This window comes from Scyliorhinus torazame, chromosome 17 (genome assembly GCF_047496885.1).
Source record: "Scyliorhinus torazame isolate Kashiwa2021f chromosome 17, sScyTor2.1, whole genome shotgun sequence".
Classification (NCBI taxonomy): Eukaryota; Metazoa; Chordata; class Chondrichthyes; order Carcharhiniformes; family Scyliorhinidae; genus Scyliorhinus; species Scyliorhinus torazame.
The window spans coordinates 110,075,573-110,103,243 of record NC_092723.1 but is presented as its reverse complement, the minus strand read 5'-3'; the positions used below and the strand labels follow the sequence as shown (position 1 = coordinate 110,103,243).

General features: G+C 49.0%; 1 protein-coding gene across 1 annotated transcript in view; it reads right to left on the bottom strand.

The window, feature by feature from the left end:
- Window positions 1-27,671, bottom strand: part of LOC140394064 (heparan sulfate glucosamine 3-O-sulfotransferase 6-like) — a 279,828-nt gene that overhangs the window by 68,901 nt on the left and 183,256 nt on the right. The gene's annotated exons all lie outside the window — the stretch shown is intronic.

Sequence of the window (27,671 nt, the reverse complement as noted above, 5' to 3'; positions counted from 1 at the left end):
TTCTCATTATGTTTGAAAGAAACAGGCTTAGCTGTTAATGAGAGTTACAAAAACACCGTATGCTTGGCTGCTTCGATTGACAGACCATCTGGAGTAGGTTGGAAAAAATATGACCATCTATTTCACACTTCAATAGAGTTCTTTGATGATATTTCAGAAGGGCTGTTATTATCTCATTACGAATGCTTGGCTGAGTTTCTAAAGATACAAAAGTCCTTGGCCGGGATTCTCCACCGGCGTGATTTTCCGTTATGCTGGCGCCGGGGGTTTACCGACGGCATGGGGCTGCCCCACAATGGGAAACCCCATTGACTACCTGGCATAAAGGAGAATCCCGCCAGCCGGTCAGCGCAGAAACGTGGCGCAGCGGGGCGGAGAATTCCGCCCCCTATCTTAGTGTGGGTTCTGAGCCCACAGTTTTTAAAACATTTTAAATAGGCCATTTAAGGATGTGTTGTTTTTGATGTGGCTACTTAATAGAAGTTTATTGTGTTTACAACAAATTAACCACTTGAGGAGATTTAGAAGATTTGAACGGGTTCTATGAATGGATGATATTTCAATATTAAGCGTGAATGAGTGAGAGCTGTATTAGAGTTTTAGAAGTTTATTTTCATGTCCATGTGGTTCCTGAGACCTGCCCACGTGGAATACTTGGTGAGTGATTATGAGGATTGCATGGGAATGGATGGGGTACATGAGCTGGCATGGAGGTGGCATTGGACATGAGGTGTTGGGTAGGGGTGTGAGGGAGAAGGACAGAGGGCCTTACAACTTCTAAAACAACTGGGATAAAGTCCAAGAGATCTGAGGCAGGCCTTGTAATCCAGCTCAGCTCGGACCCAGCTGTCCCATGGCTGCCTCTGCTCAAACATTCAGAGGACAGGTCCAATCCCATTCCTGCCTCCCTGGAGTAGAAATCAGGTCTGACGGGGCCCTTTAAACCGAGGTGGGTCTACGGAGCCAGGAAATGTCCCAGCTCAAGCTACCTCCCTTGGTAGTGAAAATCTGTCCCTGGTCCTCATAATTTTGTCTCTTGTCAGCCAAATGTGGACCATCAACAGCAACCAGCAATGAGTCTATGAGACCCTGCAGTTCAGATTACAGACTGACAGCTTCATAGGAGGTTAAATGGTGATGGGAGGGAACAATTGTTCCAGGGCTAAGCAATGGGAAATGGAACTAAAATCCCTCTGGCAAAATGTAAAAAAATACTAACACAATAAATGAATACATAGATTCCAAGAGTAGACAATCAAATACATGCATATTATCCACTCACAGGCACTCAAATACATGCATGGATACATAGGCAGCAGGGTGGCACAGTGGTACTGCTGCCTCACAGCACCTGAGACCCGGGTTCGATTCCAGCCTTGGGTGACTGCCTGTGTGGAGTCTGCACGTTCTCCCGTTGCCTGCGTGGGTTTCCTCCGGGACTCTGGTTTCCTCCCACAGTCCAAAGATGGTCAGGTTAGGTGGATTGGCTAATGTAAAAATTACCCGAGTGAAGAGGACTTCCGGTGGCAGGGATGTGCTGCGCGGCAAAGGTGGCTCTCCTCTTGGAAGCTGGAAATTGGCACTTTTACTCCCAAAATAGGCTACTGATTTTGCAGGGAAAAAAAACATGCTCCTTCAAGATCACCATAGTTACTGAAAAATGCCCACAAACAATTCTAGGGGCCGAAAATACGGCAGAATCAGTAAGAGCCTGGAAAGAAAGGACGGAGCGATGACGAGCGTGCGGAGTGGGATGGAGCTGGGGGCACTCGAAGAGGTCGTGTCGCCAAGGCACATGCCGGACTGCTCCCCGATAAGTGAGCGGATGGGTCTCTAAATTTGTGCGCAGGCACGGGCTGGGAAGGCAGCAGCAACAGCACTGAATATGAAATCTTAAAGAAGGACAATTACCCGTGATAGAACTGCCTCGCTTTCGTTCTGCTACAAGTTCTAGGAGGGAGGGGGTGAAAGCAGTAAGGTGTGGAAATGGTTGGGGAGAAGGAGGGAGGGGCGGGGGGGGGGGGGGGGGGGGCAAGGAACACAGTGGGTAGGGGAAGGTAAAGATCGTTCCAAGGGGAGGGGTTATCACACCAGCGAGCAAGCTAGCGCAGGGACGTGTGGGAGAAGGGGGGGACGCAGCACAACTCCCAAGGGGGAGAGAGTGCCTGGCAGAATGTGGGGGAGAAAACCCAAAATGTGGGGAGGAAAGATAGGGAGAGAAAGAAGGGAGGAAGGGGAAAAGGGCGGGTGGTCCACAGGGGCAAGGGGAGGGGGAAAAGGGGGATAGACGGGCTCACGGGGGTAATCGGGAGGTAGGAGGGGGTCAGGTGAGTGGAAGGTAGAACCCTGGCTATGACAGGGCGCACATGGCAACAGCAGAAACTAGTATACCAAGAATGGCCATCTTAGATGGCCCTCAAAAAAAGGGAAACCCGCCGGTCCACATGGCAAATATGGCGACTACGGCCATCTTGGAATGGTCTCCAAACAAAGGGGAACCCCAGACTGCAAGGGCCTATATACAAGGTAAATATGGTTGACCCCACAGGAGGTGGAGGGGGGGACAGAAAGTTCCCATTAGGATAGTCACCTTGAACATCAAGGGACTGAACGGCCCAGTGAAAAGATCCAGAGTCTTCGTCCATGTGAAAAATCTGAGGGCCAATGTTTCATAGATTATCATAGAATTTACAGTGCAGAAGGAGGCCATTCGGCCCATCGAGTCTGCACCGGCTCTTGGAAAGAGCACCCTGCCCAAGGTCCACACCTCCACCCTATCCCAATAACCCAGTAACCCCACCCTACACTAAGGGCAATTTTGGACACTATGGGCAATTTAGCATGGCCAATCCACCTAACCCGCACATCTTTGGACTGTGGGAGGAAACCGGAGCACCCGGAGGAAACCCACGCACACACGGGGAGGATGTGCAGATTCCGCACAGACAGTGACCCAAGCCGGAATCGAACCTGGGACCCTGGAGCTGTGAAGCATTTGTGCTATCCACAATGCTACCATGCTGCCCTGTTATTTTCCTCCAACAGATGCACCTGCGGGTAAGACAGAGCTGAGTAGGACAGACATACCAATCGTATTCTGGGACGAAGGCTGGGGGGTGGCCATACTGCTCGGTGACAAAGGCGGTCAAAGACCCAGAGGAACGGTATGTCATGGTTATCAGTGTCCTGGAAGGAGCACCAGTGGTCCTGGTAAACATGTACACTCCCAACTGGGACGATGTCGAATTCATCAAGAAAACCATGGCAGAAATCCCTGACATTGACTCACACCAACTCATTATGGGTGGCGAGGGGGGGGGGGGGGGGGGGGGGATTTAACTGCGTGCGGGACCCATGGGCGGACAGATACAGCCTTAAATCGGGAAAACGATCAAACATAAGACCATAAGACCATAAGACATAGGAGCGGAAGTAAGGCCATTCGGCCCATCGGGTCCACTCCACTATTCAATCATGGCTGATTTCAACTCCATTTACCCGCTCTCTCTCCATAGCCCTTAATTCCTCGAGAAATCAAGAATTTATCAACTTCTGTCTTAAAGATACTCAACGGCCCGGTCTCCACCGCCCTCTGTGGCAATGAATTCCCCAGACCCACCACTCTCTGGCTGAAGAAATTTCTCCTCATCTCTGTTCTAAAGTGACTCCCTGTTATTCTAAGGCTGTGCCCCCGGGTCCTAGTCTCCCCTGCTAATGGAAACAACTTCCCTACTTCCACCCTTGTAAGTTTCTATTAGATCTCCCCTCAACCTCCTAAACTCCAATGAATATAATCCCAGGATCCTCAGACGTTCATCGTATGTTAGGCCTACCATTCCTGGGATCATCCGTGTGAATCTCCGCTGGACCCGCTCCAGTGCCAGTATGTCCTTCCTGAGGTGTGGGGCCCAAAATTGTTCACGGTATTCTAAATGGGGCCTAACTAATGCTTCAGAAGTACATCCCTGCTTTTATATTCCAAGCCTCTTGAGATAAATGACAACATTGCATTTGCTTTCTTAATTACGGACTCAACCTGCAAGTTTACCTTTAGCGAATCCTGGACTAGGACTCCCAAGTCCCTTTGCACTTCATGGAGAGAGAGTTGAACACCTTCATGGAGCAGATGGGAGCAGTGCACCCCTGGAGGTTCACGCACCCAGGGGAGGAGTTCTTCTTCTCCCAGGTACATAGAGTCTACCCCAGGATCGACTTCTTTGTAGTGGGTGATGTACCGTCAACCTTCACCAAGTGCGCTCTATCTGGCCGGTAGAAGTGCGGCTTGCACTCTGCACAGACTTGGCAGTCTCTAGTTCCAGCTGCAGGAGGCACAACACCTTGTGCAATAAATTGATGTACCGTCAATTACCACAAGACGAGAATGGTGAAACAATCGGGGCTTTATTGCACAAGCTGTTGTGCCCCCGCGCAGCTGGAACCAGAATGGGAGCAGCGCAGGAGAGCATTCACTTTTATACGCCGCCTGCTGGGCAGAACCAGCTGGCAGGGATTTACCGTCGTACCTGTAACACACGGGCAATGCCGTAATACATGCAATATATCACTAGTGGTGTTTACCACAGTGGGGAAAGCTTCCAGGGATATTGGAAGCAGAGTACTCTGCAATTGTAATCTCCGACCATACTCTACACTAAGTGTGGAGAATAAGAAAATGAGATGAACTTTTGTTGAAAAGGTTATTTGTAATCCGCACTACGTGGATGTGAGGTTGGAGATGGGCCGGACTCAACACCCCTCCATGGAGGCTGAACACGGCCCTGCTTGCCAACAAGACATTCTGTGAACAGATATCACAAGCCATAGACGGGTACATTATCAACAACCAGAATGGAGAGGTCTCGTCATCCACGTTCTGGGAGGCACTGAAGGCGGTGATAAGAGGGGAAATTATTGCGTTTACGGTGTGCAAAGATTGGAAGGAGAGGGCAGCTAGGCAGTAGCTGGTCGACTCCATACTGCAGGTAGACCAGTGGTACTCCACGGCATGACCATGCAACTACTGGCAGAGAGGAAAAAGCTATAAATGCAGAATCATGTCACTGCCCTCATCTACCTTCTTCATTAGCCCTTCAAAAAACTCAATCAAATTTGTGAGACATGGGGGGGGATTCTCCCCTACCTGGAGGGGTGGGCCGTTACAGCGCTGAGGAGTGGCGTGAACCACTCCAGCGTCGGGCCACCTGGAAGGTGCGGAATCCTCCCCACGGCGCTGGCGGGGTTGGCGCCGCGCCAGCCAGCGTGAAAGGGCTTGGCCCCGCGCCAACCGGTGCCGAGGGGCCTCCGCCAGCCGGCACATGCGCGGGAGCGCCAGTGTGTGCTGGCGTCATCCCAGCGTATGCGCCGGGGCGTTCTTCTCCGCGCCGGCCACAGCGGAGGTTGACAGCAGCCGGCGCGGAGGGAAAGAGTGCCCCCACGACACAGGCCCGCTTGCGAATCGGTGGGCCCCAATCGGGGCCAGGCCACTGTGGGGGCCCCCCCCGGACCCAGATCCTCCCGCACCTCCCCCCCACCCCCGCCCCGAGGACTCCGCAGGCCACTCGTAGAGCCAAGTCCCGCCGGTACGGACCTGGTTTGATTTACGCCGGCAGGACCGGCCGAATACGGGCGGCCGCTCGGCCATCGCCGGGGGGGGGGGGGGGGGCGCTGCTAGCTGCCGCCGACCGGGGCGGTGCGATTCCCACCCCCGCCAAAACCCCGGCACCGGAGAAATTGGCAGCCGGCGGCGGGGCGGGATTCACGGGCGTCATTCTCCGACCCCCCCCGCCGGGTTGGAGAATCGCCGGGGGCTGCCGTGAATCCCGCCCCCGCCGGTTGCTGAAGTCTCCGGCACCGGATATTTGGTGGGGGCGGGAATCGGGCCGCGCCGGTTGGCGGGCCACCCCTGCTCAATTCTCCGGCCCGGATGGGCCGAAGTCCCGCCGATAAATTGCCTGTCCCGCCATCGTGGATTAAACCACCTTTTGAACGGCGGGACAAGGCGGCGTGGGCGGGCTCCGGGGTCCTGGGGGGGGGGGCGCGGGGTGATCTGGCCCCGGGAGGTGCCCCCACGGTGGCCTGGCCCGCAATCGGGGCCCACCGATCCGCGGGCGGGCCTGTGCCGTGGGGGCACTCTTTCCCTTCCGTCTCCGCCACGGTCTCCACCATGGCGGAGGTGGAAGAGACTCCCTCCACTGCGCATGCGTGGGAAACTGTCAGCGGCCGCTGACGCTCCCGCGCATGCGCCGCTCCGAGATGTCATTTCCGCGCCAGCTGGCGGGGCACCAAAGGCCTTTTCCGTCAGCTGGCGGGGCGGAAATTCCTCCGCCGTCGGCCTAGCCCCTCAATGTTGGGGCTAGGCCCCCAAAGATGCGGAGCATTCCGCACCTTTGGGGCGGCGCGATGCCCGTCTGATTGGCGCCGTTTTGGGCGCCAGTCGGCGGACATTGCGCCGTTTCGGGAGAATTTCACCCCACGTCGCCCCCCACCGACCCGGCGGGGTTCGGAGAATCCCGCCCATGATTTTCCACTCACAAAGCTGACTGTCACTAATCAGTCCTTGTCTCTCTAAATGCCTGTAGATCCTGGGCTGGACTTTCTGCTGTCAGGATGCTCCGTTTTGCCGGCAACCCGGGGGTTTCCCGATGGTGTGGGGCTGCCCCATAATGGGAAACTCCATTGAGCAGCCGGCAAAACGGAGCATCCCAACTGCGTGCCGCACCAGAAATCTGGCGCCGCTGGACGGAGAATCCAGCCGTCTCTCAGAATACCTTCTAACAACTTACCCACCACAGACGTTAGGCTCACCAGTCTGTAGTTCCCAGGCTTTTCCCTGCAGCCCTTCTTAAACAAAGGCACAACATTTGCTACCCTCCAGTCTTCAGACACCTCACCTGTGGTGTCGTTGATTCAAATATCTAAGCTAGGGGGCCGGCAATTTCCTCCCTAGCCTCCAACAACGTCCTGGGATACATTTCATCAGGTCCCGGGGATTTATCTACCTTGATGCGCTTTAGGGCTCCCAGCACCTCCTTCTCTGTCATATGCACTAGACATCACCATTTATTTCCCTAAATTCCCTAACATCCATGCCTTTCTCAACAGTAATAGAGTGTTCATCAAACAATGGCAAGTTTGACTACCTCCAATCGATATTTTTTTAAAAATAATTTAGAATACCCAATTATTCTTTTCCAATTACGGGGCAATTTAGCGGGGCCAATCCACCTAACCTGCACATCTTTGGGTTGTGGGGACAAAACCCACGCTGACATGGGGTGAATGTGCAAACTCCACACGGCCAGTGACCCGGGGCCGGCTCAAACCCGGGTCCTCAGCATGATCAGCAGCAGCAGTGCTAACAACTGTGCCCCCCACCAATCATCTAGAATGTGAATGGGCAAGTATAGGGAAGACTTGATATGGAGAAATAATGCACAGGTGTGAACCTGAGAAACTATGAAAAGTTGTTTTATTAAATTGTGATTTTGATTATAAAACAATGGAAGATTCAATTTTTAAAAACATTTTTCGCTGCATGAGTACCACCAGACTACAAATTAAACCAACAAGATTTATTTGTGTTTACAAGTATTGCTTTTAAAAATGGCCAATAGAAATGACCCCCCCAAAGAATGATATCTATGATTAATTCCCATCACATGTAACAACAGTTATTATCAATAAGTGCTCACATATCTCTAAGATGATGTTTCACAGTTATTTGCAAATGGCGGAAATCATTTGTCAGTGGGGGAGTTGTTGGCCCAGATCTTCCAGTCTCCAGATAGCCAGAGACCTGACGTACCCCTAAAGATGTGCTACGGGGCTCTTCGGATGACCCAATGCACTGTCTCCATGGGAATTGCTCGGGAAGTTTGAATTTCCGATGGGCAACACTCCAAAAAAGTCTCAACTCTGCCCTCCCCCCACCCCCACCCCCCCACCTCCACCACAGCCAACACTGCCAGTGTCAGGTCCAGCAGCCCATGGTCGCACCTCGGTCTCCGACCTTCGCTCTCTCCCTCATCAGCCACGGCGCCTGTTTCGCTATATTTAAAAGCACAAGTGAACCGCGCCATCGGCAATTCCCCCAGTCAAGGTGGAGGATCGCAGAGGCCCCGGAGAATACCAGGTCAAGTCCGCTAATGATATGCAAATAGCGTTTACTGTACGTGGGGAGTGGAATGCATTGACGTCGCTGTCGAGGCACCGGAGAATGGTGATATGGCGTGAAACCCATCACGACTTCGGTGCCAAAGCTGATTCTCCTCCCAATCGCGTTTCGCGATTTCGGGGTCAGCCGACAGAGAACCCCACCCCTGATCTGACAGTCATGGAAATGGGCTGGAGGTGAACTAGAATGAATTGCATTGCATTCACAATGTGCTCCCACATTATAACTGCACATTTTCAGAAAAATGAGGTGTCCGATACATGTAGGGAAGGCGAGGGGAGGTGTTTTCATGGACATGTTTGATGTGTTATGAACTCTGGGATAACACAGGCTGCAACTGGATGCAGCTTTAACCAAAAGATACTCCAGACCTTGAAGTTAGTTCACTCTGATTTATTGAACCAGTAGCACAATTCTCTATGAGTTCGACTCTCTGCTAACCTAAGTGTGGTTACTCTGTCTGACTGAACCAGACTAGCTCTCAGACACATGCTGGAGGTGTGATACTGTAAATACACACTGACTCACTCTGTAGATGCTCATCAGTGGAAAGAGACAGAGTGTGAGTGCCTCGTGCCTTTTATAGTGAGATACCACCCCTGAGTGTCCTGCCTGCTCATTGGTCATGTCCTGTTCTCTGTGTTCATCAGCTGCCTGTCTGTGCCTGTCTGTATATCATTATCTGCATGTCTGCATATCATGGCAATGTGAAAATCAAAGTCTTGTGGCATAATTATCTAAAGGTTGCAGCAGTCCCGTCCATTGTTGGATTTGCCAGTAGAAAATGATCGCGTGAAGAACACGGCACCAGAAGCATCAGAAACTTTGCTTTTTTTTTGTTGTCTTTTGGGCAAAGGAGGAGCATTAATGTTGTTCCATCCACACAAAGGAATCTTGAATCTCTCCTGTCTCCTAATTTCCTGCCAACTGCCCCGCCCACTAAGATAGAACTACAGCAATGAGACAGGCCATTTAGCCTAACTGACCAGTGTTTATGCTCCGTACAAACCTCATCCCATCCCTCCTCTTGTAACTCTATCAGCATTTCCTTCTATTCCTTTTTCCTTCCTTGCTTTCATAAAACCCCGACAGTGCAAAAGGAGGCCATTTGGCCCATCGAATCTGCACTGGTCCTTGCTCTGATAGAGCACCCTATCTAGGCCCAATACCCCACCCCATTCCCGTAACCCCATTTAACCTTTGGGAAATAATAACATGGCCAATTCAGCTAACTTGCATATCTTTGGACTGTGGGAAGAAACCGGAGCACCCGGAGGAAACCCACGCAGACACGGAGAGAACGTGCAGACTCCACACAGATAATTACTCCAGGTCAGAATCCCAGATCTCTGGCGCTGTGAGGCAGCAGTGCTAGCTGCCCCTAACTTTCCTTTGTTAGCTTCTGGCTGCTGTTGAGTAAAGAGTCAAGAGTTCTGCTCCTTTTCCCAAACACCTTTATTTTCCTTGAACACACTCTATACAAAGCTCTATCACCACACCACACCAAACAAGAGCCACCTGCAACCCCTTTACATATCTGTGTCAATTATTGGATACTTAACATCAATGAGACATCTAATTGGAATGTCTCGAAACCCATTCCTTAACATCCCTGATGATGCTATTTGCCCCAGCCAATAATCGTATCTCTGTTGGGTGTTCACTATATTCAGGCATGGTTATTAATGGGGAACTCAGCTGTGCTTGGGACTTGTTCTTTAATGCATGTGACAACTTTGGCCGTATGATCATCCAGCTCCAAGGAAGTCCTTTCTTCAGCCCAAGGTTTCAGTCCATGACCAGAACCTGTCAGCAGTGGATAACTTCACTTGTCTCGGCAGCACACGCTCTCGGACGGTCTCTATTGACGACAAAACGCATGCAAGAATTGCCAAAGCAAGCGCAGCCTTCAGCAGACCGCATACACGAGTCTGGGAATGAAGAGGGGTAAATATGCCTACCAAATTGAAAGTTCCTAGAGCAATAGTCCTGTCCATTCTGCTCTACACACGTGAGACTTCGACTGTGTACTCGCGTTATGGCAAGAACGCAACAACTTTCACTTGAGCTGTCTTCGAAAGCTTCTGAAGATCAGATGGCAGAGCGCAAATATCAGACACTGAGGTGCTCACCTGAGCTGGCATTGCCAAGCACCCACACCGTGTGATACAGTCACAACTGAGCTGGGCTGGTCATGTAGCCAAAATGCCTGACACGCGCTTCCCAAAGCGAATCTTCTATGGAGCGCTTGAGTCTGTGATGCACTCTCATGGTGGTCAAATGAAGTGCTACCAGGACACTTTAAAGGTTTCACTTAGGAGCTTTGACATTGACTTTGAATCTTGGGAGAAGCTCGCCCAGAATCCCTGTGCTTGGCACAACCAACAAAAAAACAGTGTGGCCTCCTTCGAAAGCAGGAACCTATCAGAGGCGGAGAGAAATTAGGAAGGAGAGCGAATCTTGAGCTCGCACCTCAACTAAAACTCAATGGTCTGCGGTATCCTGTCCTATCTGCAGCAGAACCTTCCAGACACAAATCAACCTCAGCAATCACCTACATGCCCACCCTAAGTGCCGAACATGGTCACCTTTGCCTCAAAGGAGAACAAGAAATGTACTTATGTCAAAAAAGAGAAGGCTGGATGAGGGGTTCTTTTTGTTGGAAACACAAGATATGCAATGTGTATCTGTCTGTAAATAAAGCTTGTAAATGAATAAAGACTATATTTTGGTATTCTTCCTTTTATGAACTGACTTGAGTTTCCATGTTAACTGCTGCTTGTTAAGTTCCACACTTTTACCTCCCCCTCCCCACCCCCTCTGGGAAATGTCCCAAATTCCTTATTGGATTTATTGGTGACAACATTGTACTCATGACCCATGGGGTAGTTCTCCCTCACAAGTGCAACCATTTCCCTATGTCTGCTTCATCAAACACCATCTTCAACCCTTCATCAGGTCACCCGTCTGCCCTCTCTTTCAGCTAAACAAAGATGTTCCATCCTTCCTGACACTTGCACACTCTCAGTTCAGTTATTATCCTGACTGTCGGAGGGGCTGCTCCTCAGGGACACCAGTGATGGTCTCCTGCTGCCCAAATAAAACCCATGTCTGTTGATCAGCTTACGTCTGCTGTGTGTTCGGGCAGCAGACTGAAGCAACTTCATAAGCTGTTGGCGGGTTTGAGGAACCAAACAGTTTCACATCCACCTTGGCTCCCGCCCAACCAGCACGACTTCCTCCCCACCCACTCTGGTAGGAGCTGCAATTCGGGTGGGTGTTACATTTTTTTAAAAATAAAATTTTAGTATACCCAATTCATTTTTTTCAATTAAGGGGCAATTTAGCATGGCCAATCCACCTAGCCTGTACATCTTTTGGGTTGTGGGGGCGAAACCCACGCAAACACAGGGAGAATGTGCAAACTCCACACGGACAGTGACCCAGAGCCGGGATCGAACCTGGGACCTCGACGCCGTGAAGCACCAGGGCTAACCCACTGCGCCACCGTGCTGCCCTTGGGTGGGTGTTACATTAATGACAATGCCCTTTATATGCACCAGAAATGCAGCAAGTTTCAGCAATAGGAACCCACTCTTATTCAGAACCTTTGTTTCAATATTTTTAGTGAATACTGTTCTGTATCAATTTACGCTGTCATTGTCAGTGTCATTCAAATCAACTGACAGAAATACTTATTGCACGTTCCTCTTTATCAGCAGCTACTAAGTTAGGAACACTCCAAAGAGCAGTAGCTGGTAAAATTCCAACTCTCTACTTCCCAGGAACGACGTATTTTCCAATCAATCCGGGTCACAGTGTCTGGTATTCATATTATCTTCACACAAAAGAACTAGACATTCTTTTGTGATAGCTTGTGAGAGGTCGATTTAAAAGGTACAGAGAGATAAATGAGAGACATTAGAAGTCTTCGCCGTGACAGTTTTTAGCACAATACTGTATTGTGGAATGTCTCACAGTCTTCCTGAAACACCAGCATCCGCCTCAAATTGCTTATCTGGTTATGCCATAACCCATACTGAGAGTACATTAATGTCAAAACTATAGATTATATCCAATACATTTCACCTTTGCAATCAAACTGGAGTTCTTTTAATTGAAAATTACAACGTCTGAGCAACACAGCTTCCAGTTGTTCTTCCTCTATTTCTCAGCGTTATTGGAGCAAGAGAAATTTTCCTGATTGAATGTAAAACGGGAAGTCTATCTCTGTGTTTATAAACTGTCTGTTTAATGCGACTGGAGTTTGAGGCCTTGGCAACTGCGGCTGGCACAGAATTAATCATCAAGGCCACTTTTAGGAAGAGCGAGTGAGAGACACAAAGCTGTTAAATCTGATCTGGGGGCTAGTCTAGCTCAGTTATTAGTTGGACAGCTGGCTTGTAGTGCAGAGCGCAGGCCAACAGCATGGGTTCAATTCCCATACTGAGGTTATTCATGAAGGCCCTGCCTTCTCAACCTTGGCTCTTGTCTGAGATGTGGTGATCCTCAGGTGAAATCACCACCAGTCAGCTCTCCCCCCTCAAAGGGGAAAGCAGCCTATGGTCATCTGGGACTATGGCGACTTTACTTAAAGCTGATCAGATTGGAACTTGAATTAATTCATCCCATGTGACCTGGGGTTCTAAAATCCTAGCTCTAAACACCCTTTAAACAACAGTTCTGTCAGAGTTCTAGTTTCAAGCAATTAAACAGTTTAATAATGGTTCAAACAATGTCTAGCATTTGATTTACCTGTAGTAAATAATATATTGTGACAAAAAGACCTTTTAATTATGATATTCAAAATATATCCAATTGATCGTTCACATTGGCCTCAAGAGACATTTTCCTTGGACTTCCGGTGGCGACTATGAGGGAGTAGGTCGCATATTTGGTGGCTCCCGTTTCGGTCGGTCTTTTTTTTGGCCCTTTTCCCCCGACGTTTTTGCGCTTTTGAGCGCGGAACTGGAAAGCAATAGTACTCAGGCACTGAACCCATACAGAGTTGTATGGACCTAAGAAGCCGGAGGGACCGTAAACAGCAGAATAAGTGGTCAAACAAGGGCACAGTGGAGGCTGTGAGAGAGACCAATAAGGCCGGTGTCCAGAGCAAGGCGCCGACAGCCCAGCCTACAATAGAGCAGCTGCTTCAGGCCATGCAGGAGGGCTGTTTAGCTCTGAAGCGCGATAATTTGGAGCCGCTCCAGAAGTCAATGGACCGATTGGTCCATCCAGCTATGGCAACTGCGGCTGGCACAGAATTAATCGTCAAGGCCACTTTTAGGAAGAGCGAGTGAGAGACACAAAGCTGTTAAATCTGATCTGGGGGCCAGTCTAGCTCAGTTATTAGTTGGACAGCTGGCTTGTAGTGCAGAGCCAAGGAAAGGGGATGGCTGATCGGCAAAGGGGGGTGGGGTGCGAAGTGGCCCCCAACCAGGCTGATCACCTGGAACGTTAGAGGGTTAAATGGGCCTGTGAAGAGGGCGCATGTGTTTGCGCATTTGAAGGTTCTGAAGGCGGACGTGGTCATGCTGCAGGAGAAGCACCTGAAAGTGGCAGACCAGGTTAGGTTGAGGAAGGGCTGGATTAGCCAGGTCTTTCATTCGGAGCTTGACACTAAGACTAGGTGGGTCGCGACCCTGATTAATAAAAGGGTTCAATTTGAGGAGGAGGGTACAGTTGCGGACGGGGGCGGCAGATTCGTCATGGTTAGGGGTAAGCTCGAAGGGATGAGAGTAGTCTTGGTCAGTGTGTATGCCCCTAATTGAGACAATGTGGATTTTATCAGGAGTTTGCTAGGGAAGATCCCCGACTTGGACTCAGCAAACTGATCATGGGTGGGGATTTTAACACAGTCCTGGACCCGAGCCTGGATCGGTCGTCTTCAAAAACGGGCAGGTTGCCAGCGATGGCAAAGGAACTGAGGGGGTTCATGGAGCAAATGGGGGGAGCTGATCTGTGGAGATTTAGTCGGTCATCGGCGAGGGAGTTTTCATACTACTCCCACGTCCATAAGGTGTATTCCCGAATTGAATTCTTTGTCATGAGTCGGGACTTGCTGTCCAGGATGGTGGGGGCAGAATATTCGGCAATTACCATATCGGACCATGCTCCGCACTGGGTAGACCTACGGATTTGTAAGAATAGCTTCTAGCGCCCACAATGGAGGCTGGAAGTTGGATTGCTAGCGGACGAGGTGGTGTGTGAGACTCAGGAGATGCATGCAGAATTACCTGCAGGTAAATGATGCTGGAGAAGTCTCAGCAGCAGTGCTCTGGGAGGCACTGAAGGCAGTGGTGAGAGGGGAGCTGATCTCAATCCGGGCTCATAGGGACAGGGCAGACAGGGCAGAAACGGACCGACTGGTTCAGGAAATTTTACGGACGGACAGGAGCTACGCTGAGTCCCCCAGGCCAGAGTTACTCAGGAAACGACAGAGGCTGCAGGCCGAGTTCGGGGTGCTGACTACAGGCAAGGCTGTAGAGCAGCTTAGAAAGGCAAAAGGCGCGATATATGAGCATGGAGAGAAGGGCAGCAGAATGCTCGCACAACAACTAAAGAAGAGAGAAGCGGCTAGGGAGATAGGAAGGATAGCGGATGGGGAGAGAAATCTGGTGGGGGACCCAGCAGGGCTGAACAAGGTGTTTAGGGACTTTTATAGTAAGCTATACACTTCGGAACCCCCCAGGGGACCGGAGAGGATGAGACGATTCCTGGATGGACTGACGTTCCCAAGAGTGGGTAGGGGGTTGGTAGACGGACTGGGGGCTCTGGTTGCGATCGAAGAGGTACTGGGGGGCCTGAAGGTCATGCAGTTGGGTAAAGCCCCGGGGCCGAGATAGTGGGGCCGGTGATGGTCAGGGTTTTTAACGAGGCAAGAGACAGAGGGGCCCTACCCCCGACGATGTCACAGGCCACTATTTCGCTTATTCTGAAATGGGATAAGCCTGTGGTCTTATCGGCCGATCTCTTTGATCAACGTAGACGCTAAGTTACTGGCCAAATTACCGGACGTAATTGCGGAGGAGCAAACTGGGTTCGTGAAGGGTAGGCAACTGGCGGTAAATCTAAGAAGACTGCTTAATGTGATCATGATGGCCCCGGAGAGCAGGGAGGCAGAGATAGTGGTAGTTATGGATGCGGAAAAGGCTTTCGACCGGGTCGAGTGGGACTATCTGTGGGAGGTGCTGGGAAGGTTTGGGTTCAGGGAGGGGTTCATTGACTGGGTTAGGCTGTTATTTCAGGCCCCAGAGGCTAGTGTAAGGACGAACAGGACAACATCAGATTACTTCAGACTACACCGCGGGACAAGACAGGGTTGCCCTCTCTCCCCACTGCTGTTCGCGCTGGCCATAGAGCCGCTGGCAATTGCTCTGAGAGCTTCAAAGGACTGGAAAGGGCTGGTCCGGGGCGGGGGGGGAGTGGAACATAAAGTCTCGTTATACGCGGATGACCTGCTGTTATACGTATTGGACCCAATGGCGGGGATGGACGGCATCATGGAAATCCTGAGGGAATTTGGCTGGTTTTCAGGATATAAATTGAACAGGGCTAAGAGCGAGTTGTTCGTAATTCAGGCGAGGGGGCAGGAGAGTAGGCTGAAGGGGTTGCCGTTCAGGCTGGTAGGGGAAAGCTTTAGATACTTGGGGATACAGATGGCACGAGACTGGGGCAGGTTGCATAAGCTCAACCTGTCCCGATTGGTGGAACGAGTGAGGGAGGAGGTTCGGAGTTGGAATGCGCTCCCGCTGTCACTAGCGGGGAGGGTGCAGACTGTCAAGATGACGATTCTCCCGAGATTCTTGTTCATATTTCAGTGTCTCCCCATTTTCATCCCGAGGTCCTTCTTCAAGAGGCTGAATAAAATTATCCTGGGATTTGTCTGGACGGGGAAGTCCCCGCGGGTGAGGGAGGTGATGCTCGAAAGGAACAGAGGGGAGAGGGGGCTGGCATTGCCAAACTTTAGCAACTACTACTGGGCGGCCAACATAGCGATGATAAGGAAATGGATGGTGGGTACAGGGTCAGTTTGGGAGCGGATGGAGACGGCTTCGTGCGGGGGCACCAGTTTGGCGGCCCTGGTTGCGGCGCCTCTGCCGCTCCCACCGGCGCGGTACTCCACCAGCCCTATAGTGGTGCCGGCTTTGCAGATCTGGGGCCAGTGGAGGAGGCATATAGGGGAAGTAAGAGCATCGGTGTGGACCCCAATCTGCGGCAATAACCAATTTGCCCAGGGGAACATGGACGGTGGGTATTGTGGAGGAGGGCGGGGATTGTGAGGGTGGGTGATCTGTTCCTGGAAGGGAGCTTTCCGAACATGAGGGCGTTGGAGGAAAAGTTTGGGCTGGCGAGAGGGAATGATTTTAGATACTTACAGGTGCAGGATTTTGTGCGCAGACTCGTGCCGTCCTTCCCACGCCTCCCGCCAAAGGGGAGGCAGGACAGGGTAGTTTCTATGGGAGAGGTAGGCGAGGGTAGAGTCTCAGATATTTACAAAGAACTAGTGGGAGCAGACGATACACAGACTGATGACCTGAAGCTTAAGTGGGAGGAGGAGCTCAGGGGGGAGATGGAGGACGGTATTTGGGCAGAAGCTCTGGGCAGAGTAAACATGACCGCAACATGTGCCAGGCTCAGTCTGATCCAGTTTAAGGTCATGCACCGGGCCCACATGACGGTGGCCCGGATGAGTAAATTTTTCGGGCTGGAGGACAAGTGGGCCAGATGCGCCGGTGGGCCGGCTGGTCACGTGCACATGTTAGCCATGGTACTGGCAGGGATTCACGGACATCAGGTCCCGGGTTTTGAAAACTGGGGTGGTAATGAGTCCTGAGGTAGCAATCTTTGGGGTGTCAGAGGACCCGGGAGTCCAGGGGGAGAAGGAGGCCGATGTCTTGGCCTTTGCTTCACTGGTAGCCCGGCGACGAATACTGTTGGCATGGAGGGACTCAAAGCCCCTGAAGACTGAAGCATGGCTATCGGACATGGCGAGCTTTCTCGGTCTAGAAAGGGTTAAGTTCGCCTTGAGAGGTTCACTATCGGGGTTCGCCCGGAGGTGCCAGCCATTCATTGACTTCTTCGCGGAGAATTAATCATCAGCAGGAGGGAGGGGGGGCTACGGTAGTGTCGAGTAGGGGGTGGTTTAGGCAGGTCCTTGAGCGAATGGAGTTGTGGTTTGCACTATGTGTTACTTGCTTTTCCTTTTGTGCGGTACTATACAATGTCATTGTTTTATATGCCAAAAGTACCTCAATAAAATTGTTTATTAAAAAAAAAGACATTTTCCTCTTCCTTGTAAATCCAAACTGAACAATTTCCTTTGAATGGATGACTCAGAAATTCAATTTCAAATGTGAGGAAGTGCGATTATATCTTTCTGGTTTCAGAGTTGTTTCCTGCGATAGGCTGAGTTTCAGAGCCTTTTCAGACAATCCTGTCCTAAAAGGGAGTGCCAGTTTGTTCAGAGCGTCACATGCACTTGAAATACTTGCTGAAACAATGGTACAGTGAGTAGACAATGGGAAACGATGGATAAAAGGGAACCGACAATCTTCAGAGTGGCAGCCACTATGACAAGTGTCAGCCGTGGTTTTGTCAGTAGCACCCTCACTGAGGTCAGATCACTGTGAGTTCCAAGTTCCACTTCAAAGACTTGGCACTGAATCTAATTTGACTCTTCAGTGCAGTACTGAGAGAATTCTACACTGTCAGCGGCATAGTCTTTCAGAAGAGGCGTATAATGTGGACAAATAAGATCACATATTTCAAAGAATAGCAAGGCAATTAGCTTGGAGTTCTGACCAATCATTATTCTTCAATCAACCTCACAAATACAGATCACCTCGCTTAGCATAAGTTGGTTACCTTGTTTCCTATGTTACAAAGACTGCACACTTTTGCATTTTATTGGCTGTAAAAAAAACTTTGGGACATAATAATAATCTTTATTGTCACAAGTAGGCTTACATTAACACTGCAATGAAGTTACTGTGAAAATCCCTGAGTCACCACATTTTGGCGCCTGTTCTGGTACACAGAGGGAGAATTCAGAATGTCCAAATTACCAAACAGCACGTCTTTCGGGACTTGTGGGAGGAAACCAGAACACCCGAAGGAAACCTATGCAGATACAGGGAGAACATGCAGGCTCCACACAGACAGTGACCCAAGCCGGGAATTGAACCTTGGACCCTGGCGCTGTGAAGCCACAATGGTAACCACTGTGCTCCCGTCCTTAAGTTGTGAAAGTTGTTCTATAAATGCAAGTTTTACTATTGTTTTAGCCCAATGTCGCTGCTGGTAATTCATTTCCTTACTATCGTAAGATCCCCAAGATGGGTTTTAACAGACAACTACTTTGCATTTTAAAAAATTACATTATTAACAATTAATTCATGGAATGTGGGCTTCGCCGGCCAGACCATTTATTGCCCATCCCCAATTGCGCTCGTGAAGGTGATGGAGAGTTGCCTTCTTAAACCATTGCAGTCCCTCAGGTGTAGGGGCTTTTCACAGTAACTTCATTGCAGTGTTAATGTACGCCTACTTGTGACAATAATAAAGATTATTATTACCCATATTGATGTTATGGGGGAGTTCCAGGGTTTTTACTTGGTGACAGTGAAGGAACGGCAAGTCAGGATGGTGTGTAGCTTGGAGGGGAATATGTAGGTTGTGATGTTCCCAAGCATCTGCTGCCCTTGTCCTTCTAGGTGATTGAGGTTGTGGGTTTGGAAGGTGCTATTGACGGAGCGTTGGTGAGTTGCTGCAGTGCATCTCGCAGATGGTACACACTGCTGCTACTGTGCGTTGGTGGTGGAGGGAGAGAATATTGAAGGTGGTGGATGGGATGCCAATCAAGGGGGCTGCTTTGTCCTGGATGGTGTCAAACCTCTTTAGTGTTGTTGGTGCCGCACTCATCCGGTGTTTAGATTGTTGGTCCAGTTCAGTTTCTGGTCAATGGCCACCCCCAGGATGTTGCTAATGGAGAACAGCCTGTGCAGCCTTATACTACACAAACAATTCCTTGAAACAAAACAATTGTATATTTTGGTAAGTTTTTCCCTTTTAGTGACAGAATCAACAGTCTTGTAGCAGCTATTAGAATTCAAATAGAGTGATGTTCCCTCACAGCAGTTGTCAATGCAGAGAGCTTGAATTGTTGGTCTTCACCGACAGCTGTCACAGATGGGCCTAGTCCAGGAATAGAGTGCCTGACATAAAGGCACTACCATGACAAGATAAGATGCTAGCCGTTGCCTAAGTCCTCTAGAGTGAATGCAAACATGCACAAAAGCAGAATGATCCCGAGTGACAGATTAAAGAAAGCAGTGGTCAGGCCAAATTTTACATCTGGGACTCATGTAGAAGTGACAGCCACACTGAACACTTCCAGACAACAGTGCTGTCAATAAAAGATTGCCAGCGACCACGTACAAAAAGGTGAAGAGACTGGAGGCTGCCTCATACCCCTACACTGTGTGTCCATTTGTCATTTTATGTTGTGAATTCTCAAAAATTTCCTCCATTTTCTTTTCACTGAAAGGGCTGATCGTCCCTTCCCATTATTCCTTAAACTCTGTTTCTGGAACCTACGTCTTCATTCACCTGAGGAAGGAGCAGCGCTCCGAAAGCTAGTGATTTGAAACAAACCTGTTGGACTTTAACCTGGCGTTGTAAGACTTCTTACTGTGCTCACCCCAGTCCAACGCCGGCATCTTCACATCATGGCATTAAATTCTTGACACACAGAGGAAGGACCTTCTGTGAAAACTGGGGACAATGTCATTGTGAGACAAATAGCAATGCCCGCGCGGGTATAATTTTACCCAAAGAAAACTGCTTCATGTAGAAAGACCTATTCAATGTAATAATCATTCCTTTACCCCCACACACTCATTTATACATGGGGTGTGATTTTAGTTACTACAGTCAACTAAATCCTTCGCAGCGAACTGACAGATTATCCACGGAAAGCAAAAATACTTTGGATACTGGAAATCTGGCATAAAAGCCGGCAGCATTGGTGGAGGGAACTGAAGGGCTCATTTTTGATGTACAGATGCACTGTGAGAATTGCAAGATCTGTCAGGAGAACTGTCTTGTTCTTCTTTGAATAGTGTGTGGGATTTCTTTTACGAATACAGGTATGACGCCAGTTTCTATTTGCATAGTGCTAACACCCAGCCCCGCCTTTCCCTTGACCCCCTCCACCATCTCGTGTTGTCAGAATCCCTGTTCACTGCCTGATTATAAACAATTTTCTTTTCCCCAAAGGGACTTTAGGAAAACTGTCATCATTGTTTTTGCTCCCCACCATAAAGCCTTGATACTACACCTTGCATGACTTTTAACATCCTAAGGTATTGCTACTGTTTCTTTTCTCCTCTAGACATCTCACTTGGGCTGAATCAGACCATGTGAAACTGCAACATCCAGTCCGATCCAGAAGGGAGCTTCAAGCCTTCACCTCTGAACGTTGTCCAGTTCTGCCCCGACTTCAGCCCACTACACACACTGAAACTATTACCCCCACTTTTTTCCTATTTTGGCTTTGTTTCCCTAATATCAACCATGGCTCAGTGGTAGCACTTTCACCTCTCGGTCAGGAGGCTATGGGTTCACTCTCCACTCCAGAGCTTTGAGCACATTCTAGACTGACATGTCAGTCCAGTCCTGAGGGAGCACAGCCTTTCTGACACACAGTCTCCTGTCTTGGGTCGATTAAAAAAATCTTGTGGACTAATGATCAGAGCCAGCTTCCTGGCCAACATTCATCTCACAATGAACATCTAAAACAGATGATCTGGTCATTTAATCAATTACTGTCTCTCTTTGTTGTCTGTGTTCAATTGAGAAACCATGGCTCCAATTTTACAACACATTTCACATCTCATTGGCTGTAAAACACAGTATGATGCTTGAAGACATGAAAGGTACTGTATCAATGCAAGTTCTTCCTTTCTTTAGTGTCCTTCTCATTTCGGGGTCAGTTAGCTCAGTTGGACGGATGGCTGGTTCGTGATGTAGAGCTTGTCAACAGCATGGGTTCAATTCCTATACTGGCCTAGGTTATTCATGAAGGCTCTGCCTTCTCAACCTTGCCCCTTGCCTGTGGTGTGGTGACCCCCAGGTTAAATCACCACCAGTCAGCTCTCAAAGGGAAGAGCAGCCTATGTCCCTCTGGGATTGTGGTGACATTTATCTCTCTCCTGCCTTGCACTACACGCCATTCTATTCTCTGATCTTTATTCCTCAATGCATTGAATTTGAAATCCTTATTATTGCTTTCATGTCCCTCCATGGGACGACCTACTCCAAACATATAATTTCCACTCCACCTTTTGATCCACCTTTTGTGGATTCTGCCTTTTCCTTTCTGCTCAATTTGGCATGTCCACATTGACTCTTACTAATTTTTATAGATGCACCATAGGAAGCATCCTATCTGGCTGCTTCACAGCCTGGCATGGCAACTGCTCGACCCAAGACCGTAAGAAACTACAGAGAATGGTGAACACAGCCCAGTCTACCACGCAAAACTGCCTCCCATCCATTGGCTCTGTCTACGCCTCCCACGACCTTGGGAAATCAAAGACTTCTCCTACCTTGTTCTCTCTTTCAAACTCTTCCATCAGGCAGGAGATACAAAAGTCTGAGAACACATACCAACAGGTTCAAAAACAGCTTCTTCCCTGCTGTTACCAGACTCCTGAATGACCCTCTTATGGACTGAACTGATCAGTCCATGCATCTTCTCTACTGAGTAGTACTACGCTCCGTATGCTTCACCCAAAGTTTATGTTTATGTCTGTACATGGTGTATTTATCATATGTGTAGTGATATGCATCACTGTATATACACAAGGGGTTAATGTAAATACACTACAACTAAGTAACCACGAGAGGGAACACCATTGATGTCATGACATGCAGACATACAACAAATGGGTCATTAGAACAGGACACAACCAATGGGTAATCAGGACACAAGAAGTGGCATTACCACAAGGGGGCACTTCACAACCCATATAAAAGGACAGGGCACACAGGCTCTGCCTGTTTCCACAGACAGACATCTAGAGAGTTAGATGGGGTTGATCAGCAGCATCACACCCAGCACGTGGCTTAGAGCAGGCTGGTATAGTTAGACTGAGTTACTACAGCTAGATTAGCAGAGAGTCGAACTCATTTAAGAACTGTGTTAATAGTTCAATAAACACGTTGAACTCATTTCATAGTCTGGAGCTTCCTTTCGTAAAGACTACATCAAGGAAGCAGCTTGTATTATCCGACATAACACAACAGTATGTCCTATGTTTTCATGTATGGAACGCTCTGTCTGGAATGTACGCAGAACAATAATTTTCATTCTAACTCGGTACATGTGACAATAAACTCAATAAACCTTAAACCCACCTGACCAACTAATCCTTAAGTCAGCTCTCCCAAGTGGCAGGAGTGGTGCAGTTCCATTGATGCCCTGGATCCCTGATGTTTGAAAGGGGGTCAAGGTCAGTAAGTTGGTATTGTGACAGGATATTCGACTCTTCCTGCCTTCCCCTCCTCACCCCCACCCAAATCGCACTGGACACGTTTAACACTAAGCAGTAGCGGACGCAGAGGTGGGGGCCACAGGGATATGCAGGTGTGGGTAAACCTGCTCATATTTAAATGTCCTGTGGAGCATCTCGCAACTTTTCACAATGTTAAATGGCATCATATAAACACACATAGCCACTGTTGATTTATTTAAATAGCTTGACCCCAGACATTTGATGGCATGAAAGGCAGCGTATCAATGCAAGTTCTTAATTTCTTTAATGTCCTCCTGTCAAATTCTGTCATCAACGAATCCTGATTCCTACTCTGTCTCCAGTGAACATGGTGAAGAAAGAAGTCCAGAAACTGGACAATTGCAAAAAGCAAAAAAAAATGGAACAGACCAGATATACAAATACAGAAATGTAATACCAGAATTACCGATCAGTAAACATATAAAACAAATCATTGCAAAATATGGTCATCATGAGATTCGAAAGCTTAACTCTCAGCATATAAATTCTATTCTGAATCTGGGTAATGATGAGCTACACATGTGCAACATTTTTTATAGTTCCTGTTTCTTAAATGAAAAGTTTCTGAAAGCTTTAAACCATTTCACTGGGAAGATATCAAAAAAGGAGCCTTGGGGTTTAATGAATATAAAGCTTGCCAATATCGACATGAATCCTTTCATTATCCATCCCCGCTGTCCACAGGCCTGATATTAAACTTAGCAACCTTTCCAAGGCCCACTTCCAACTGTTGCCAGGGATCCTGAAGACATACAACCCGGGAGAATTAACCCCCTGAAGACTGCTGCACCACAAGTCTTTGCTGCATTGTATTTTTGTCTCAACTACTTACATAATTAACAAATGTTTGACCCGGAAATGCAGCCTTCAGCTGCTGGTAGACCGGGGGCGTGTTTACAGCATTTTTCATCTCATTTGAGCCATTTGCCAGTCTTCTTTCAACCATTTGGGGCCAGTTATATGACAAGCTGGAGAGATATCACCAACATTGCCTCTGCAAAATCCTGTAAATCCACTGGCAGAATAGACGTACCAACAAAAGCGTCCTCTCCCAAGGCCAACATCCCCAGTATCGAGGCAATGGTCACACTTGACCAGCTGCGATGGGCTGGGCACATTGCCCATATGCCCGACACAAGACTCCCAAAACACGTGCTCTACTCCGAGCTCAGCAAAAGCAAGCGATCACTAGGAGGGCAGAAGAAACGCTACATGGACACTCTGAAAGCCTCCCTAAGTAAATGCAATATCCCCATCGACACGTGGGGATCGCTTGCCTTAGAACACACAAATTGGAGAAAAAGCCTCCGCAATCACCTTGAGCGTGGTGGGGTGGAGCACGCAGAGGCCAAGGGTAAACAGCGGAAAGAGAGCACAAAATCCAGAGCACCCACCCACCCATCTCATCACCTGCCAAACCTGTGGCAGAGACTGCGGATCCAGGATAGGACTATTCATTCACCGCCGAACCCACCTCCCCGGATTGGAAGCAAATCATCCTCGACGTGAGGGACTGCCCAAGAACTGACAAGCTTCAGTTTGCAGTTGTGACTCGGGTTGCCCACTCTGGTTGGAGGTGTTCCTGGATCTTCCCTCATATCACCCTCCCATCTCTGACCATCCCAACTGGAAAGAAATCTCCGTCATTATATAACTATTAAACAAACGTATTGGAAAAAAGCTAAAATTAAAACTTTATTTTAAAAAAGCATCTTTATAATTTCCTGGCAGGATGTCCACATCAATGTCCGGGAGATTGATTTTTAATTCCTGGCAACTCAACGAGTTGGAGGGTCAGCAATCCTGGACAGAATTACTGCCTAAGTCTAGGTCAAATGGGGGTCGCAAAGCCACACCATGTGGAAAACAGTGACTTGGAAGTGATTTTCCACAAATTGGCCAATTCGTGGCAAGATGGCATGCTCGTCATCCTAATAAAGCCAGCAGTTGGAGGGCCAACAGCAAGCCCTACTGACGGAGCTACCGACTGCCTTTACAGGTAAGGGGGAAAACAGTGAGTTTTTAAAATTTTGAATTAAAAAACAGCCACAGAAGCCAGGCCACCATTGTAGGAGAGAAGCCCTCCACAGGGTGGCCTACTGCCGCCGCTGTGGTCAGGGATGCAGGAGGGCCTATAAGCCTTTCTGGAGCACTGCCCCCCTAGTCTGCTGCCAGGTGGCATCCTCTAGGCAACTGGAAAATTCCACTCAGCCCCCTCTGATGATTGGCTTTAAGTGACAGACAGCCCTTCTGCTCCCAGTACCAGCTCGGGGTAAATGGCCTTGGGGTGGGATGGAGCTGACTAACTGGCACATCGCCCAGGTGTGAACATTTACACACCTGCCTGCCTCCGCACTCACCCCCACATGGGGGCAAGGATTCTATCCCCTAAATACAATTGGTCCAAGGTATACAACAAATTGAAGGCAACACTACAAGCAATATGAGAACCCAACGTTCGTCTGTGGAAGAAAAGCAAAACACTGCGGATGCTGGAAATCTAAAAAAAAACAGAAAATGCTGGAAAGATCCAGCAGTGTCCATGGAGAGAGAAACAGAGTTAACATTTCGAGTCTGTATGATTCTATCGATGGAAAATCATATCCTGTGCACAGCACAGGGTTTGGTGGTATGGCTCTGGGTATCTGACTCAGGGACTGCGCACTGATGTCCCTGCGTTGAGTTACGCCCTAATACACATCAACTGCATTCAAACTACAGTCAAACTACAGTCAAGTGTCTAAAATCATCTCAATGAAAATCAGCATCTTCCCCTCCGCGACATAATCAACTGTCCTCCATCCGATCACTGATGTTTCCTTTGCATTTCGTCTCCCTAATGCACCCCCCACCCCCCTCCACTTTCCCCATGGCTCTTAAATGCTGTGCATCCCCATTTTCCACTTCTGATGAGATGTCACAGACTTGAAATATCTGCTTCTCTCATCACAATGGTTAACACTGTTGCTTCACAACTCCAGGGACCCAGGTTCGATTCCCAGCTTGGGTCACTGTCTGTGCGGAGTCTGCACGTTCTCCCTGTGTCTGCGTGGGTTTCCTCCGGGAGGTCCGGTTTCATATAGAACATAGAACATAGAAAGATACAGCACAGAACAGGCCCTTCGGCCCACGATGTTGTGCCGAACCTTTGTCCTAGATTAATCATAGATTATCATTGAATTTACAGTGCAGAAGGAGGCCATTCGGCCCATCGAGTCTGTACCGGCTCTTGGAAAGAGCACCCTACCCAAAGTCAACACCTCCACCCAACACTAAAGGCAATTTTGGACACTAAGGGCAATTTATCATGGCCAATCCACCTAACCTGCACATCTTTGGACCGTGGGAGGAAACCGGAGCACCCGGAGGAAACCCACGCAGACATGGGGAGGATATGCAGACTCCGCACAGACAGCGACCCAAGCCGGAATCGAACCTGGGACCCTGGAGCTGTGAAGCAATTGTGCTATCCACAATGCTACCGTGCTGCCCTTAAGAACAAATAAATCTACACTATATCATTTTACCGTAATCCATGTACCTATCCAATAGCTGCTTGAAGGTCCCTAATGTTTCCGACTCAACTACTTCCACAGGCAGTGCATTCCATGCCCCCACTACTCTCTGGGTAAAGAACCTACCTCTGACATCCCCCCTATATCTTCCACCATAAACCTTAAATTTATGTCCCCTTGTAATGGTTTGTTCCACCTGGGGAAAAAGTCTCTGACTGTCTACTCTATCTGTTCCCCTGATCATCTTATAAACCTCTATCAAGTCGCCCCTCATCCTTCTCCGTTCTAATGAGAAAAGGCTTAGCACCCTCAACCTTTCCTCGTAAGACCTACTCTCCATTCCAGGCAACATCCTGGTAACTGGGATCCAGGCTGAATATTTGCCATCCATCACTACTCTCTGACTTCTATCGGTTAGCCAGTTTGTTATCCAACTGGCCAAATTTCCCACTATTCCATGCCTGCTTACTTTCTGCAGAAGCCTACCGTGGGGAACCTGATCAAATGCCTTACTAAAATCCATGTACACTACATCCACTGCTTTACCTTCATCCACATGCTTGGTCACCTCCTCAAAGAATTCAATAAGACTTGTAAGGCAAGACCTGCCCCTCATAAATCCGTGCTGACTATCCCTAATCAAGCAGTGTCTTTCCAGATGCTCAGAAATCCTATCCTTCAGTACCCTTTCCATGACTTTGCCTACCACCGAAGTAAGACTAACTGGCCTGTAATTCCCAGGGTTATCCCTATTCCCTTTTTTGAACAGGGGCACGACATTCGCCACTCTCCAATCCCCTGGTACCACCCCTGTTGACAGTGAGGACAAAAAGATCATTGCCAACGGCTCTGCAATTTAATCTCTTGCTTCCCACAGAATCCTTGGATATATCCCGTCAGGCCCGGGGGACTTGTCTATCCTCAAGTTTTTCAAAATGCCCAACACATCTTCCTTCCTAACAAGTATTTCCTCGAGCTTACCAGTCTGTTTCACACTGTCCTCTCCAACAATATGGCCCCTCTCATTTGTAAATACAGACGAAAAGTACTCGTTCAAGACCTCTCCTATCTCTTCAGACTCAATACACAATTTCCCGCTACTGTCCTTGATCGGACCTACCCTCGCTCTAGTCATTCTCATATTTCTCACATATGTGTAAAAGGCCTTGGGGTTTTCCTTGATCCTACCCGCCAAAGATTGTTCATGCCCTCTCTTAGCTCTCCTAATCCCTTTCTTCAGTTCCCTCCTGGCTATCTTGTATCCCTCCAACGCCCTGTGCTCGTTATAAAGTGGCTCGTGCTCAAAGCACTCTTAGCCAAAGTGGAACAAACCCGCTACTTTCTCCCAGCATTGGCTGCAGTTAGGAACATAACGCACCAAGGTGCCTTGCTGCAGTGGCGGTA